At 30.4% G+C, this 16,409-nt stretch overlaps 1 protein-coding gene across 6 annotated transcripts in view; it reads right to left on the bottom strand.

Moving 5' to 3' along the window:
• The window catches only part of LOC114124360 (protein Shroom), a 165,957-nt gene that overhangs the window by 133,271 nt on the left and 16,277 nt on the right, over positions 1 to 16,409 (bottom strand). The gene's annotated exons all lie outside the window — the stretch shown is intronic.

Genomic DNA, 16,409 nt, shown 5'->3' with positions numbered 1-16,409 from the left:
ACATATAGTTATATATTTATATTTTAAAATATTATTTACTGCAAGTGTCTGTGATGGATTTCGAACGATCAATATTGCTCAGAGATTTATGACAATACGCCATACCACGGAGAGGCAGTTTTACGAGAAACGTTTAGAGGTTATCGTATTAAATAAACCGTAGTCCTCTTTCTTAAATCGTTAGTGCACCCACTAATCACCTATATAGCTCACCGCGTTAAATATGTTAAAAGACGGACTATAATAAAGTTTAATGTGCCCATTATAGGCAATTAACTGTGTCGTCTGTAGATGTGCGACAAAACGTTTTTTTTTTTTATGGCAGCTATATTAATATGGAAAGGGTGTTTTTGAAAAATGGTTTTTTTTTTTTTGTTTTTACAGAAGCAGTACAAGGACACAGCAAATGTATATGAGCGAAGAACGTGAATGTTAATAACAACAACACAATAAGGGTTATATTGTAACGATTCGAAGAGGATCGTGATATTTTGTCGTGTGACCTGGATCGGGCGAAACGAAAACGAAACCAACACCGTCTGATGTATTTTTTTGACCCCGAATCGACCATAAATATGGCCAACGAATTGCCAATGATAATATATTAATATGTATATATGTATGTTATAATAATAGTGCACAACTATTATTGAAATTATAAGGAATGTCTGGCTACGAGAAACTGTGTTATTCCTACAATAATGAAAAATATACTGAGATAAATTCGTTGAAGAATTATCCCTGCGAGGTACATGTGTTCTGTAAAATATGAAAACAATAAACAAACACGTCAAAACCTAATACTTCGGGTCCAGTTCTATTGTACTTCAACAGGCACATTTAAATTTTAAATATTTAAACACTTGAAATGAAATATTTATTTTATAAACATTCCATGATGAATAAGCTTGTTTGTATATCGTTCAAGTTTAGTATTCACTATTCAGTTAAAAAAAATTTGGTTTTTAAAATATCCCTTGAAAAGCATCGAAATTAAATATGTAGATTTTAAAATAACATAGGTTGTTATTCCAATACACAAGAATGCAACCAGTTGAATCATTAATATATTCAATAAAAATGGTAAAAACTAAAAATACAATGTAAACGAATAAAACAATATACACGTATAAATTATAAATATATAATATATTAATATATACTTTATAGGTATATTATGTATATTATCTAATATGATTTACGATTCCACTTAAAAATTTTGACTTGTTGTATTTATTTACTACAAACCGATTTAAATAATTTTTGTCTCATAAAGTTAGAAAACTGATATATTGAATAAAAAATCAATTATTCTGTTTAAAATAAATAATAGTAAATTTGTGAATAAAACTTCATAAGAAAATCTTTAAAAACCGTAGCCCACGTTAAGCATTCTATAAATAGGCATTTTGCAAGAACTATTTAATATAGTAACGTAGCCCGTGTGGCCTCATAGGTACTGGTTATAACTATATTAATAATAGTTATTAATTATACAATAGTATACGTCTCGTATACTACACCTACAACCTATGTATAGTATCAACTATCAATCATAACATTATACCTAATAACTAACAAGCAAAAGTTATTATATAATTTAACTAAAAATATAAATATATAGACTTTTATTTTGTAACAAAGCCGTATAATCTAGTCTTTGTCAAAATAGGTACTGAATAACAATATCAAAATGTTCTCTTATTATATTATACTTGGTATGTTATTATTATGTGTATAAAAACGTTTTCTTTTATTGGATCTCCGATGCGTTTACAACACATCTACCTACATTTCATGCCGGCTAGACATTATTATTTTGTGGCCTTGGGCGATATTTCCACCTTTGATCTCAATGTCTGTGGTTGTTCACTATCCGAGTTTCAAATGTCTCCTTAATAGCTATCAAACGTATCGCCCCGCGATTTTGGCCGACTTCCAAGTCAATTTATCGCCCACCGTTTGTACTTACAGTGGTGTATCTACCATTCTACTCTCTCTTCAGAAATAATAAATAATTATTAATTATATAATTCATTTAAACATACACAGTAATGTGGTATATTATATCCCGTAACCCGTCGGTCATTTGGACAAACCATCGCGGCTACTGTTCGGTTTATTTTTTTTTACTGCAAACGAATACATTATTATTTATAGTCTTGTTTACACAAAATGTATATTTTATAGCTGTTGGTATTATAATTTTCAACTGCTATCGCCACGAATACGAAATTACGACTTGATAACAATCTTATATTGTTGTGATGTAATCAGTCGCTACAGCTTTTATATTATTATTTTACAGGTACCTATATATATATATATATATACGATTCGTAAAATCAACATATTCGCATAAGTTTTTTTTAATGCTCTGTAAGTGCAACGTTGGTATTTCAATATATACGGTAGATCGCCGAGGAAAGTGCGCGTGTTTATCAAAAACATTATTATCCTAGCTGATTGCGATTTCTTTTTCTTTGTCATCGTTAGCGGCTGGATGTTTCCGCAGACGACTAAGTTAGGAGTTGAAACACGTCTTATCCTGGCACCATGACTCTAAAATCATAACCTGAAAATTGTTTAGGAATTTGTAGTTTTTTATAACCACGTATTCAAAGTCTGTACCTACCCTCTTACCTACCAATTAACAGATTGAAGTCTGTGTATAAGCACATTTTTACCAATGCGGCTTACCCTAGCACCCTAAAATATAACGCTGTTTTTGAGGAGGTTATATATTATAGAATGAAGTTAAACAATTATCAAGTAAAAATGTCAAAGTCGTGGTCCCGAGGTAAGTGACCTGCGACGACGATGACGTTGGCATTTACGTCTCTACGGCGCGCATTGGATACCGAGGACGATATACTGCCTACGTATTTGACCGTATGCGAGCTGTTCTCGGGGATGTCGATGATGGTGTACCTAAATAAATTACGTGTGTCTCATCTTCAATTGTACGCGTAACGGTATAATATTATTATAAAATAAATATATACCTACAGAATGTCGGCGGTCGGACAAAACGAGTGACGCCGGGACAAAGGCAGAAAATCTTGATAAACGATCCACGGCGGGACGATTTTTACGTTTTGTTTTCTTCCCGCAGCAGCAGTAAATATAGTCACCCGCCGCTGCCACCGCGCGACGGCCACGCAGTTTGCCGTGTGAACTTGAGTAAGTATATGTACATTGTACACGTACGAACGAACAAAAGCTACGGCCCCCAAACAAATTCAGACCGTATACTATTATTATTATAAATGTGTATACTGTATCTTGCTGTGTGTACATAATGTACGCGCGTCGTCCACTCTTTAAAGATAAATGACGGACGGACGTTTAAATTGGAGCGGGGAAGAAAATATAAACAACCTCGTGTAGAGAATATATGCGTAGAACCAAAATAATAACATCATATTATACGTAGTGTACTAGTGTGTATCTTGCAGCGGCATTCATTATATTTATTCTAGGAAGTAACTAGTAAGACATACTTAATAAAAATTTAGAACAAATTGGATTGTTCAGAATTTATTGTTACATACTTATAACTTATTTCGAATTCATTCAAGCAATACATACAGGTAATTCAATTATGTTTATTTTTTTTTTATATTTTAAATATTTTAAACAAACTATAGATTCTCAACTCATTAGGGTAAAATTCCTGGAACTAAGAAAAATAAAAAGGGTTGATATATCTCCCTCGTCATCTACGACCGTATCATTCCTACGCTGTTACGTCTGTTACGGCAGAATCAACTAATAATATATTATAATAAATTATATAAACGTCTCACGATTCATGAGTTTTACTAGCATCATTCGCTATCCATAAAAAAGACACCAGACGGTTTAAGAATTTTTCCATTACACTTAATATTATATTATGTACATTATATAATTATCTAATGTGATGTACGTGTTCTTAACTGTGCAACGGTAAATTATTGGTTTTGTCGCGTTTCTAATACCGTTTTATAGCCGACAGTCATCACACTCGACGAAGAGATCTATATTATATTATCATTGCAAATAAAAACGCCCATTGTGTAGGCTCTGGTCTATATTGAATCGCAGGGCAGCATTATGTAGGTACATTGATATGTATTTAGTATTTAATAAGACATTATGTTATATTTCGAAGTTTAAATTATTATATATTTATTATACACGACCCAAGTATTCATATTAAGTATTCTGCAGTCATAGTGACTTGTACATTTTTCAAAACGCTTACAAATATAAAATATTTTTTTTTAAATTAGCGATAAACATTTGGATTAAAAAGTAGTTATAAATATTATATATATATCATTTACCGAATATTGAACTATTATTAGTCATGCAATGCAGCGACTTTATTACTTTATTATCCAATGTGTGGTCCTCGTAGTCAAAAATTATAGGCTATAGCTATTATAGCTAGGTATAGAGTTACAAAATTATTTTTTTAACTATAGTCATGTCATACAATAAATGATTTTCTGGAAGAATTCGTTGAAATATATACAAGCGAAAATCGAATTTGAAATTATTCAATTATTATGTATTAATCAAACTATACCTATACTATTCAAGAAAATTAAGAATGTATTTCATATACACTCAACACAATTTATTAAAATACGTTTAAAAAATATATGAATAAAATAGTTACTAATTTAAATAATGTTTTTAGTTGAAAAATTAGTGACCACGCGTTACGATTCGATTAGAAACCGGTTTTTTTTTTTTTTTTTTATTCAAACGAGACAATATTACAAGATATAATAGTAATAATAACAAAAATAAAAACAAATCTAATATAACAATATATAATTTGAATTATCTATTGTATGAAACGCGAATTAAAGTAATTTAATAATATTTCTAAGACTTCTTTATATGATAGTCAGAGTGTCAGACAGTGTGCTTTCTTTAAAAATTACTATTCAATTATTTTCGAAACATAAAATTGTAGGTATATCCTTGTATAATAAAATAATAAAGCGATAGGTAGAATTATAAATTATAGTTACTTTAAATTCTTATTTAACGATTCGAGAGAATGGTTGAATAAAAATTCTTTAGTTTTTTCTTTAATATTTCTTTAGTACTTTAAGAATTAAGAGTACGATCAACATTTCAAATTTAAATAAACACAATTCATGTAATATTGACTTAAGACTTAAAACTCCTTTAAATTATAATATCACAAATACGTGTGAAATTAAATTATGAAATACAAATGCACGAAAAACCTAATGGGATATTTTCGTTTGGTTTAAGTAGAGAAACGTATAGCTATGTATTATATCGAACTTATTATCGTATATTAAGTAGGTACACTTACTCCTTCATAAAACCGAAAGTGTTCACAATTGCGTAGACAAAATTTACAGCCAGAGTATGGGTATCAGTGCCATATACTTGTGTTATTCAGCGATTCGCATACGCGCGGTTTAACTGTCACAAAAATAATATTAACGAGCACGGAATAAAAACAATAGTTTTTATAGTGCTGTTAAAACAAATAAAAATTACTGTTTGCTGATAAAACATACTGCGATTAGTATAATCGATTTGAATAAATATATTGTTGATTTAACCATAAATACATGAGATTATACCTAAAGGTACAGAAAATATTGAACCGGAAGTGAACTTTATCCAATAAGTATATACGTGTATACCTCATAATTTTAAAAATCTAAACGAATTTGATTTCGACTCAACGAACGGATAGTGTGACATGGAAGAAAAAAAATAATACTTTCCGTTCAATACGCGCCACTAAGTTACCACGTAGATACCGGAACCCATAGACAATGTTAAAGAGCACCATTAATGGGTACATTAAAAGTACCTATACTTAATTATACTTAATGATTAATATTAAATATGTTGTAAATGATAATTTATTCATTATTATATACTGATCGTACTAAACGGTTGAAATTAATTGTATTTAAAAAAAATACGAAGATAAGAAGATTCTATTCAGAGTTTACTATGTATTTTAATTATTTAAAACAATAATAAATTATAAAAAACGTACGATATTTATTTTATTATTTTATTTACTCCATTAATCCCCCCTCTTTTTTTATTGGACATTTTAATTAACTTTATGATTTTATCCATTACCTTGTGTAAATTAATTTAATATAGTACTCGTATATATTATATCTACGGTGAATTATCGTATACTGAGGTGTATTGAGGTTAAATATGTTTTAAAAGCTGAATTATGTTATTAATAAAAATGTTCTTTCAATTTTATAGTGACCTTTTAGTATTAATATCTCTACTAATTAAATTAATTTAAATATTAAAAAATGTTAACCTTTTTGTATCATAAAATGTTTACTACGACTATAACTTAAGTATCTAAATATTTTCTTATATAGGTCATGTATAAAGTATTGATACGATTTCAACAATATGTTAATGTTTAATATTTTTAATACAACTTCCGGTTGATTTGTCAAACATTCATAGGTACTCAATTACAGTTTACTAGTAAAATAGGTACATGTATTATATTTAAAAAATGTAACATTTAAAGGTATTAGAGAAACTATAGAAATTCCTCTATGGCTCCATAAAACCTGTAGACACGATTACTGCAGCGTATATTACAAACGTATTGTTATAAGGCTTACGGGCCTAAATGAATTCAATTGTTTGTGACTCGGATATAATATAAGCGTATAACAATATCCATATACAGAAGATCCGAGTGCTTTGCAATTGTAACGGAGACATTGTATTAAATTTAAAGAAATTATAGAAATTATAAAATTTTGTTTACTTGTATACAAATAATAGGTAGTACCTATATCTATGTAAGTAAAATGTGTATAGATTACATTACAATCGTATTATAAAGTATTATAATATAAACGCATTAACATTTAGCATATGTACTAATATTAGTTTACCACCTACGTAGTACCTATCCAAACAATCGTTATAATTGCAAATAAAAATTGGAGTGTCAAATTCAAATAAAATATAGAAACTAAAATAAAACTAAAAATAATTATTTTGAAAATTACACAATAAATCAATACAGTTCTATAATTCTGATATACATTATACAACATACTACATTATAGCGTGTAGTAATATTATAATGTGTTATATATATTATGTTTTTTTATGATATTATTATTTGTTATTAAAGTCAGCTTTAATATTTCAAGTTGCTGGAAAATTTAATTTTTAATCTATAGCTAGGTAATATAGTCGTTTTATAAAAATGAATTATAAAAATATTATGTCACCGATAACATTAGTAGGTATACATATATACTAAACAATCTAATACAATATATTTATGATGTGAATTTAAGTAAATCATTATACGAATCAGGTTAATATTAAAATGTATTACTCAAGTATCTAAAGTTTTGAAAGGATATGTTTGACATTTTGTAGAAAACGGAATTACTTTTTTTTTCTTTTTAGTCAACTCTCACAAAAAAGCAGTACGTATTAGTTTCGTTCACTTTTTTCCAGAGAAGAATTTTAGTATCTTAATTTGATTACTTGTGTTTTGGGGGGATTTTTCAAGTTCACAATACTACCTATTTGCTGGACGTCAAAATATCCTAAGTATCAAATAATGATTTATAGATAAAAACATTTTTCTTCGCTAACCCCACAAGACTAGAAAGTTTTATTATTATTTATTTTTCTCTTGTTTGTATAGTTATTTATTGTTATTTTTACGTTAAAACGGTATCAACTATAGTGCATCACGAATACGCTTTAAAATTCAATGACAGTCGACAACCTACATCAGATTAGTTTGGAGGATTTCAGTGACTACAAATAATTGGTTCACGCCTAATAAGTAATTGTTTACTAGAGAGATTTTTCTACCCTTTGTATAATGTATGCTAGGATATACGCTGTATTCAGAAAATAAATCAGTATGCTCGTACACGTCTTTTTCGAAGACTGGTGTTTAAAATTATTGGGTCTTATTAAAATGAGGATTATTTTCGCAAGTCTCGATGTATACGAGCTGTAATGTAATATACATCTAAATTGATTCCAAGAACGTAGCTTTAAAACTTTAACGCTTGAGATGTAAGCAATTAATTTTGTATTACATAAGTATAATTATTAATTAATATAGTGTAAAATATATCATAATTATTATAACTATTATCGGCGTGTGGTCGTCGCGCGCCATTTATAAATAATAATACACTTCCGTGTACACTGTTCAGCACACGTTAAATTACATCGAGTAAGCATTAATATGTGGTTTGATTTTAATATTAGTTCAAACGCATAACGCTGCATGCCTACATGCGTCTGCGGTCATGATAAGACTTAAAATACTATTCTGAGTAGCTGTGCAATCGAAGGACGTATTCTGTACGGGTGCAAGACTAGATAAAAAATAAAAAACCAATTACGAACGACGGTCAGAATTTTCCGAGTGCGCATATATTATTATGCACTGACATTTTAATATATTATATTATTCACTAATATATATATATATATTGTTATGTAAATCCCCACGTTTTGGTTACGCAACGGAAGAGATTATTTCGGACGGCGGAAATGTGAATTCTGATAGATTTACAATAATAACGGCCGAATATTATAATATATTATACGAATATACGATATCGTATTGTATACGCATGTCATATTATGTATAAAGGTACAGACGCGTATTCGACGATGTCGCACGTGTGGCGCAACGCGACCGCATTCCGCCCGTCGTCTGGCGCCTAGCCGGCAACATATTATTATACGACGATGATAATATTATAAATGCACAAACGTCCGTATACATAATATTCTAAATCTGCCCACCCGAGACCATAAACCGAAAAAAAGATGCGGCAATAGTGCAATACAGCACGGGTGAAGGAACACTCAAATTCCCGATACACATACAACCTAATCTATCTAGGTATACTTATCACTGAATATACACGCAAGTATGGGAAGAATCACCCATACTCCTTAGGTTGGCTCTATCAGATTTAAAAAATAAAATATTACTGACGTATTATATATAACTTATAGAGACCCCTTAAACATGTTTTAAAGTTATTTAATTTTGAAATAAATTATTAACATTTTAGGATGTTCCTACAAAAAAATACTTTTTTAAAATGTTCATAACTCGTAATTCGTAAGCATAATAAATGAATACTTCAAGACGAATAAAAAAAAAAAATACTAAGAAATACTGTATCATTAATTTATTTTTAATTTTTACTTACCAAACATTACTTACTAAGTATTTTTACTTAACAAATAGAGTGATAATAGAACAATATAATTGTTAAATTATTATATTACAATATATTCAGACATTCAGTGTACCTACTTTTTTATGTACACATGAGTCAAATTAACTTTATTTAATTTACTTAATGTTATTATACTAACAAATAAGTAGGTACTTATCGAAATTTTAATATTTAGTCTATGTGCTACATTTAATTGTTTTTATATTTTGGCAGTATTAATCTAAAATAGTATGCCCAACAATTGTTTTTCACTTTTTTACCCTGAGCCCCACAAAGCAATCGGACAACTGCAATCACTATTCACTATATTATTATAAATGGCAACGTTTTCTCTCGACAAAAAATTAAATCATATCGTATTATTACTACTACTACTATAGAATTATACGTGTGCGCGCGATGCTTTTTTTATTTCGTTTTTATTGTCTTCGCCTCGACCTTCGTCTCCACAGCGGCGGTGGTTTTTAATTAATCGCCTGGATCCGCTATGATGACGAAGCACTGTCATCGCGACATGATATTATGCATCACAGTACATCGTAAGTTCACGTCTATCACATCTTTTCGTTCTAATATATTATGTTATTACTATATTAGGTATATTATTGCTAATGTAATATAACTCGTCATGTGGTGAACCGTAAAATCGCGAGAGACCGATTAAAAAAAAAAAAATCGACAGAAATATACTGATTTTACATTCGGGTTGCCGACGAAAGCGTTCTTAATGTGTACATTATTGGGAAGGGGTGTTTTCTTGTTTCTAATGTTGTTATCGAGTATTTTATGTATTATCCAGACGCTAGACGTGTGTCGACAACATTTGTCAGAGCTCTAGACTCTTGTGACATATCATCTCCGACCGTCTGGATCCAGCCACTCCTGTTTTTTTTTATTTACGAACAAACATTAATTCACTATTTGTGAAGAAGTATAGCATGAGTGCTACTACGAAGTTATTGTATTACTTTAAAATTAAATATGTAAGTGTTTATATGTCGTGTTATACACTTAACTTTTTAACGCTCTTCGAAATATCGCAACTGGTTCATTTAAATATCCATCATATACCTACTTGATGTTTTTATGATTTATATGACCAAATGTTATTCATTGAAAATGATTTGTATGATTAGATATTTCTATTAAATCTGTTTTATTATAATAATACACTATTTAATGACTGTGTGAATGTGTAATACACTATATTCCAGCAGTCCAGCCTATAACAGTATGATGTAAGATATACATTCCATCATACCTTAAACCATTTATAGTCGAAGTATAGATAGGTTCAGTATGATACGGGTATAGATATACATATAATGTTATATCATGATTGATGAAGCGATCTTTTTGTAAAGATTGAATTTTTGCTATAGTAATATTTCCAAGAGTACCTATTCGAATAGTTTAAGGTAGGTAACAGAATAATAGCATTTTGTATTTAATATAGGTACATAATCAATCCTTTTTTTTAGTTCAGGGGGTACATTAAAAAAAAAATCATTATTCATCAAGTTTACTGACATATTCTTTTATACTGTAGAAAAAGAAAACAGTGTAATACTTATTTTAAAAGGTAGAATAAATTATTCTCCCCGCGACACGAATTGTGTTGGAAATTATGATACCCGATCGTTAACATTGGTCTTCTTCATGTATTACCCGGTATTGGGCCATATAAGTAGTTATGTGGGTAGCTAAATGTCAACGTTTTTTTAAACCATATAGATGTCGATATTATACCTTTTTGAGTGTTAGTAAATTATATAATACCCAAGATAACATCAGATTTTCTGATTTCAGATCCTTTAAACCGAACTTTTTAAGAATTATACAAAACGTGTACAACAATATTTCATTTTGACAAGACTATAAAACACACGTAACGTTAATTAAAATTCCATCATACATGTTATATTTGGGCCTATATATAATAAAAACTAAAGAATGAACAGCGAACAGCGTGAATCATGCAATCTTACAATTCGTTAAATTATTTATACAATGTCAATACACATTGAGTAAAAATTTACCAACAAAATTATGTTCATAAATAAAAGTAAAAACACGTACCTATTTTAATAATTTTTGAACTCCGCAAGATATACGAGTACATAAGACACGCGATTGAGATTATATTTATATGATCATATAATTAATATGTGATAAATAATTATGTTATTTACACCAAATGTCATCTATTCTTACTATTTATTAAATAATCCGATAGGAAAAATAATTTTCAGTTTTTAATTAAGTACACCAGAAATTCTCGCATATTTCGTGTTTTTCTGCTATATATACACATACACACGCTCTGCTTAACACATTATATAAGTCTTCGAGTACAATATAACACTCGTACAGTATAATATTATCATATATGTATAATATAGGCGCATAAATATATCGTAAACAGTTATTCGCGCGTTTATCTCTGTTCGACCATCTCGTCCGCGCATCACTGAAACTCGCGAGGTCGGCACGCCGCACAATATATTATATTCCGCGCGTCTCTTTCGCGGGCTCGTTACACCGCCCATATTACATATATATAATATATATAAATAATATAAACACGCGTATAATATTCGGGCACCTCGGGTTGCCTTCCGCCATATTATAATACACGTTTTTTTCGGGCGATGAAAGCAAAACGGTAATATTATTATCGAACAACACTCGCGATGCACTGCAGGTCGCACGCACGCACACGCGTCGGCGGACGGACCACGTAGTAATTAATTGCTTTTTCGTACATTGCATAAATATATATATCTGTATGTAGGTATATATGTATATATTATACGCGATCCGATCGTCCGGTCGACGGGGTTGCCGTTTGTGGCGGAGTGAGAGGAGGGGTGGGCGGCGGATGAGCGAAGGAGACTAGTTCGGCATTCGCCCTGCAGCATCGGTCGACGTCGTCGTCGTCTTCGTCGCCAAAGAGGTTATTGTACTCGTCCGCCGCCGCCCGGCTTTTTCCCCGTCGCAGCGCGCCCGTTCGGCAAACATTTTACATTATAATAATATTATTATTATTATTATCATCATCATTACTATACGCGGTCCGTACGATATAATATAAATTTATTAAGTCCGCGCGAAAGAAACGAACGACGGTGCGCGTATACTGTATTATTATCATCCGCGTTCGGCGGGGTCTTCTAGTTTATATTCCCGCGCATCGAGCGGGCGCGCGCCCGTTCTTTAGTTCTTGTCACCGGGATGACGGTGCGTCTTCCCGGCCGCCGTCGCGTTCTACAACGGCCTCGCGTGCACTGTGACTCCACAGCTCTTTACAATACGTAGGTACGCGTACGAAATAAACGTATACTCTCACACACACGCGCGCGAGCGCACATGTATAAACAGAAAAATACGATAAAATAAAATAAATAAATCCGAGCCCACATTCACTTTCCATTTATGGCGATGCGTGTGCTCGAACGGAATCCCTCTCTCTCTCTCTCACTCATTCTCCCTCGCCGTGTCTTTCTCCGTTTGTCTGTCGGACTCTTTCCGCGTCTCAGTATACGCATATATTTTTCTTACAACGTACGTACTGCACACACACACATATAGTATAGGTACCTATACAGCATCTCTAACCTTTTGTCTGCCAGCGGATAACACTGGCTGACGCCAATGACGGTCGTCGTCTCCCCGACGCGTAGATATATATATACATATATTATTATTATATTATTGTTATTATCGTCGTCGTCCGCATTGAAATAGCACGCGCGCAACCCTTTCCGACGACACGAATATAAGTGCGCGGCCGCCGACGTCACGCGCAGCACTCTTCATAGGTACACTTTGCACACATGGCGTACGTATAATAATAAAGATAAATAATAATAATAATAGTAATAACGAAGAGTCATTATATATTGTTCACGAATGGTACCTATATAATATAATATAATTTAAGAGAACCGACGACGGGGGCAGCAGAGACGTGTCCGCGCCGTAGGTATATTATAAAAATAATCATTGCCATATATATAATACGTGTACCTACTATTCATTTATCAAAAATATGTGAAGAATTTAAATAAATAAATAATAATGATAATAATAATACAAATAATACAGACGCGTGATAACTCGCGTATTCGCGTATCATTATTATTATTGTACTGTTTGGACGATATAGCGTGTGAAAGCGTATATTATGCGTATTATATATTTTTATGTAAACTGCAGTTGGCAGATGGTGGGCACACTTCGGTACGATGCTAATTAATTGTCGGTTATAAAAAATAATAATACGTAGCACGCGCAGCTTTATTCTTACGAGTTGAAAATCAAGCATTTTTGTTTCGGGTGTATATTCATCTATTATTGATTAGAATACGTTTTCGAATCTCTCAAAGGGCTATTACGTTATAACTACCGATGACGGCCGAAATACATCATGTACGATTTTTATACAAAGCACAGTCTTTTTTTTTATTGTTGTTTAATACGATTCAGTGGAAATACCTACGCCATAACATATTGTCTTGCGTTGATCTGTGTGTATATAAATGTATTATATTATAATATATATAGCCAATAGCCATGTACATTATAGGTATACTATATACACTATACAGATACCTACACATTATATTATTATACAGTAATGAGCCGAACAAGAATTTTTTTTTCTTGTAACTATAAAATATACGCATCATGACTATTTTGATTTGAATAATAAATTATCAATGTACCTATATATAAGTAGGTATATATAATGTCAAAATCCAGAAATTATTATAATTACACGTTGATAGATTCAATATGGTACACAGGTAGTACTTCTATAAAACAAACAAATCAAAACATTTAAAGTACTAACGAACTTAACTCAACAAAACAAGTTTAATAACTGTAAATCGGTCAAAAAAAATTACAGGTTAGTGCTGACGTGGGGAAAATGGTTTTTAATATATTTGATGGATGTGGGAAGTTACATCTGGAAAGAAACAACTATAATTTCTTTTGGTCAAGGATCATGAATTCCGAATTTCTGACTATAATATAAAACTACTAATTTTATTATACGTTCAAAATAATAGGCTAATATGACATTCGAGAAAAGAAAAATAAGGAAAAGGCGTAGAAATTGCACATTTGACATTATAATAGTATTGTTCAGTTGACTTTATTACCTTCTATATTAGTATTTAGGACAATTAGTTATTATCATAACGCAGATTAAAGCTATGTATATATATATATGAATGTGCATGTTAAACTTTAATAAAAAAAAACTTAAACAAATCTACGAGCTTAACTTAACTTTAATGTTAGCGCATATGTAACCTTTTGACCATTATAATGCGCTATTCTACTATATATTAATTGTAAATTAATATTTACTATTTAATTTTTAGAAAAAAGTTGTATGAAGTTTTGAGGTTTTATTAAAACATAAAGATAAAACTAGTTTGTAAAAACCGTAATAAAAGATTGATAATATAACGATATCGCTTTGAACGATTTGATATTGAGACCATTTTTAGTTAGTCTGTAAAGTAATTTGTTTTTATAGAATTTAAGTGATTTATAAACGCCTATATACGTATTATACATATAAAATATTTTTAAATTAATGTACAATACATTTTTTTAAACATTTTAATCTAAAAATTATGCAGAGCAACACGAGAAACCAGAAACTCCAGAGAATTTTTGATTGTATAATATACCTACTACCTAGGTTATAATATTACTGAAGCCCTGTGGCTATTAGGTTATTGGAAAAAATATGTTAACTAATACAATTTTTAACTTTCAGCAATTATACAATACATTATCGACTTAAACAATAGATGATGATTAATCGAATATTACATTTAATTTTATATAGACTTAAATAATTTATAACATAATAGAGATCGTTTCCGTTTAATTAAGTTTGTCTTAAAAAACTATATATCTAACAAAAACATCAAAGTTTGTCATAAGACAATAAAAAATAAAAAACATTAAAAATGCACTCAATCACGTGCAGTTGTGTGTTTCGTATGCCTACAATTTAATGAAAAAATTATTACATGTTCACTGTGACTATATATGCTCGAGGATTGTATACTTAGTAGTTAGTGATGCTGTCAACAAAAATCTGTTACGCACGGCTCTGAGATAAACGGCACAAACGAATATAACGTAGTAAAAATCTAAATCAATTTTTTTACAAAAACCCGCATGTCTTGCACAAATATGTTTTCATAACACAATAAATAACCATATATTATACATTTTTTTAAGAATATATACTGTACTGATTCCTATTCAAAAAACATAAATATAACGGCCGGCAGCAATCTGATCGTCAATAACAACACTAAAAATAAACGAATAAACGTAACAAATTTCAAAATACTCATCTTATTCTATACCAAATTCAAAATTATTTATTGTATTTCATTCGGATACATAATGTTATAATACAATAACCTGCAGGTAAACCGAATCATCTGCGTGTCTTGCACAAAAGGATAAGTGTCGGTACATCCGTATAACTATATTCTATACTGTACTCTGTATTATATTATAATATTACTCGCGACGTACATAAAAATACTAGTACATAAACATTAGACATATTGTGTACACATCGTAAATATAATATACTATAAATAGTTACGTATTTAATGTCAAGATTTAAACTTTGAGACGATATGTATATTGTATATAGTATGTACACAGTGTAAAGTTTAGTACCCAATAGTAGGTAGTGTAGTGCCCAGTAATTTTATCGGTAACCTACCTATATAGTATATAGCTGTATTAAATATTGTGTCTTGTTGTTTTAGATTTTTTTTTAATTTGATTAAAACTGTTGTTTACCTACATATAAAAAAAAAACTCGCAATGCAGTATACAATACATACACCAAATTACCAAAGGCATTTTAATTAAACGCTACAGTCCTTATAATGCATATTATTTAATTTCAATGAATATTGAATGTATTTCTATTACACGATTTAATCCGGTCTGTATACGGCCTTAAAGATATTACATCAAGATTACAAACGACAAGTGCACGAAATTTCGGTAACAACAAAATATTGCTCAAATATTACGAACGAAGACTCCGATAAAAATTAAAAAAATTAAGTG

This window comes from Aphis gossypii, chromosome 2, assembly GCF_020184175.1.
Source record: "Aphis gossypii isolate Hap1 chromosome 2, ASM2018417v2, whole genome shotgun sequence".
NCBI classification, from domain to species: Eukaryota; Metazoa; Arthropoda; class Insecta; order Hemiptera; family Aphididae; genus Aphis; species Aphis gossypii.
This window is presented reverse-complemented; position numbering and strand designations above follow the sequence as displayed.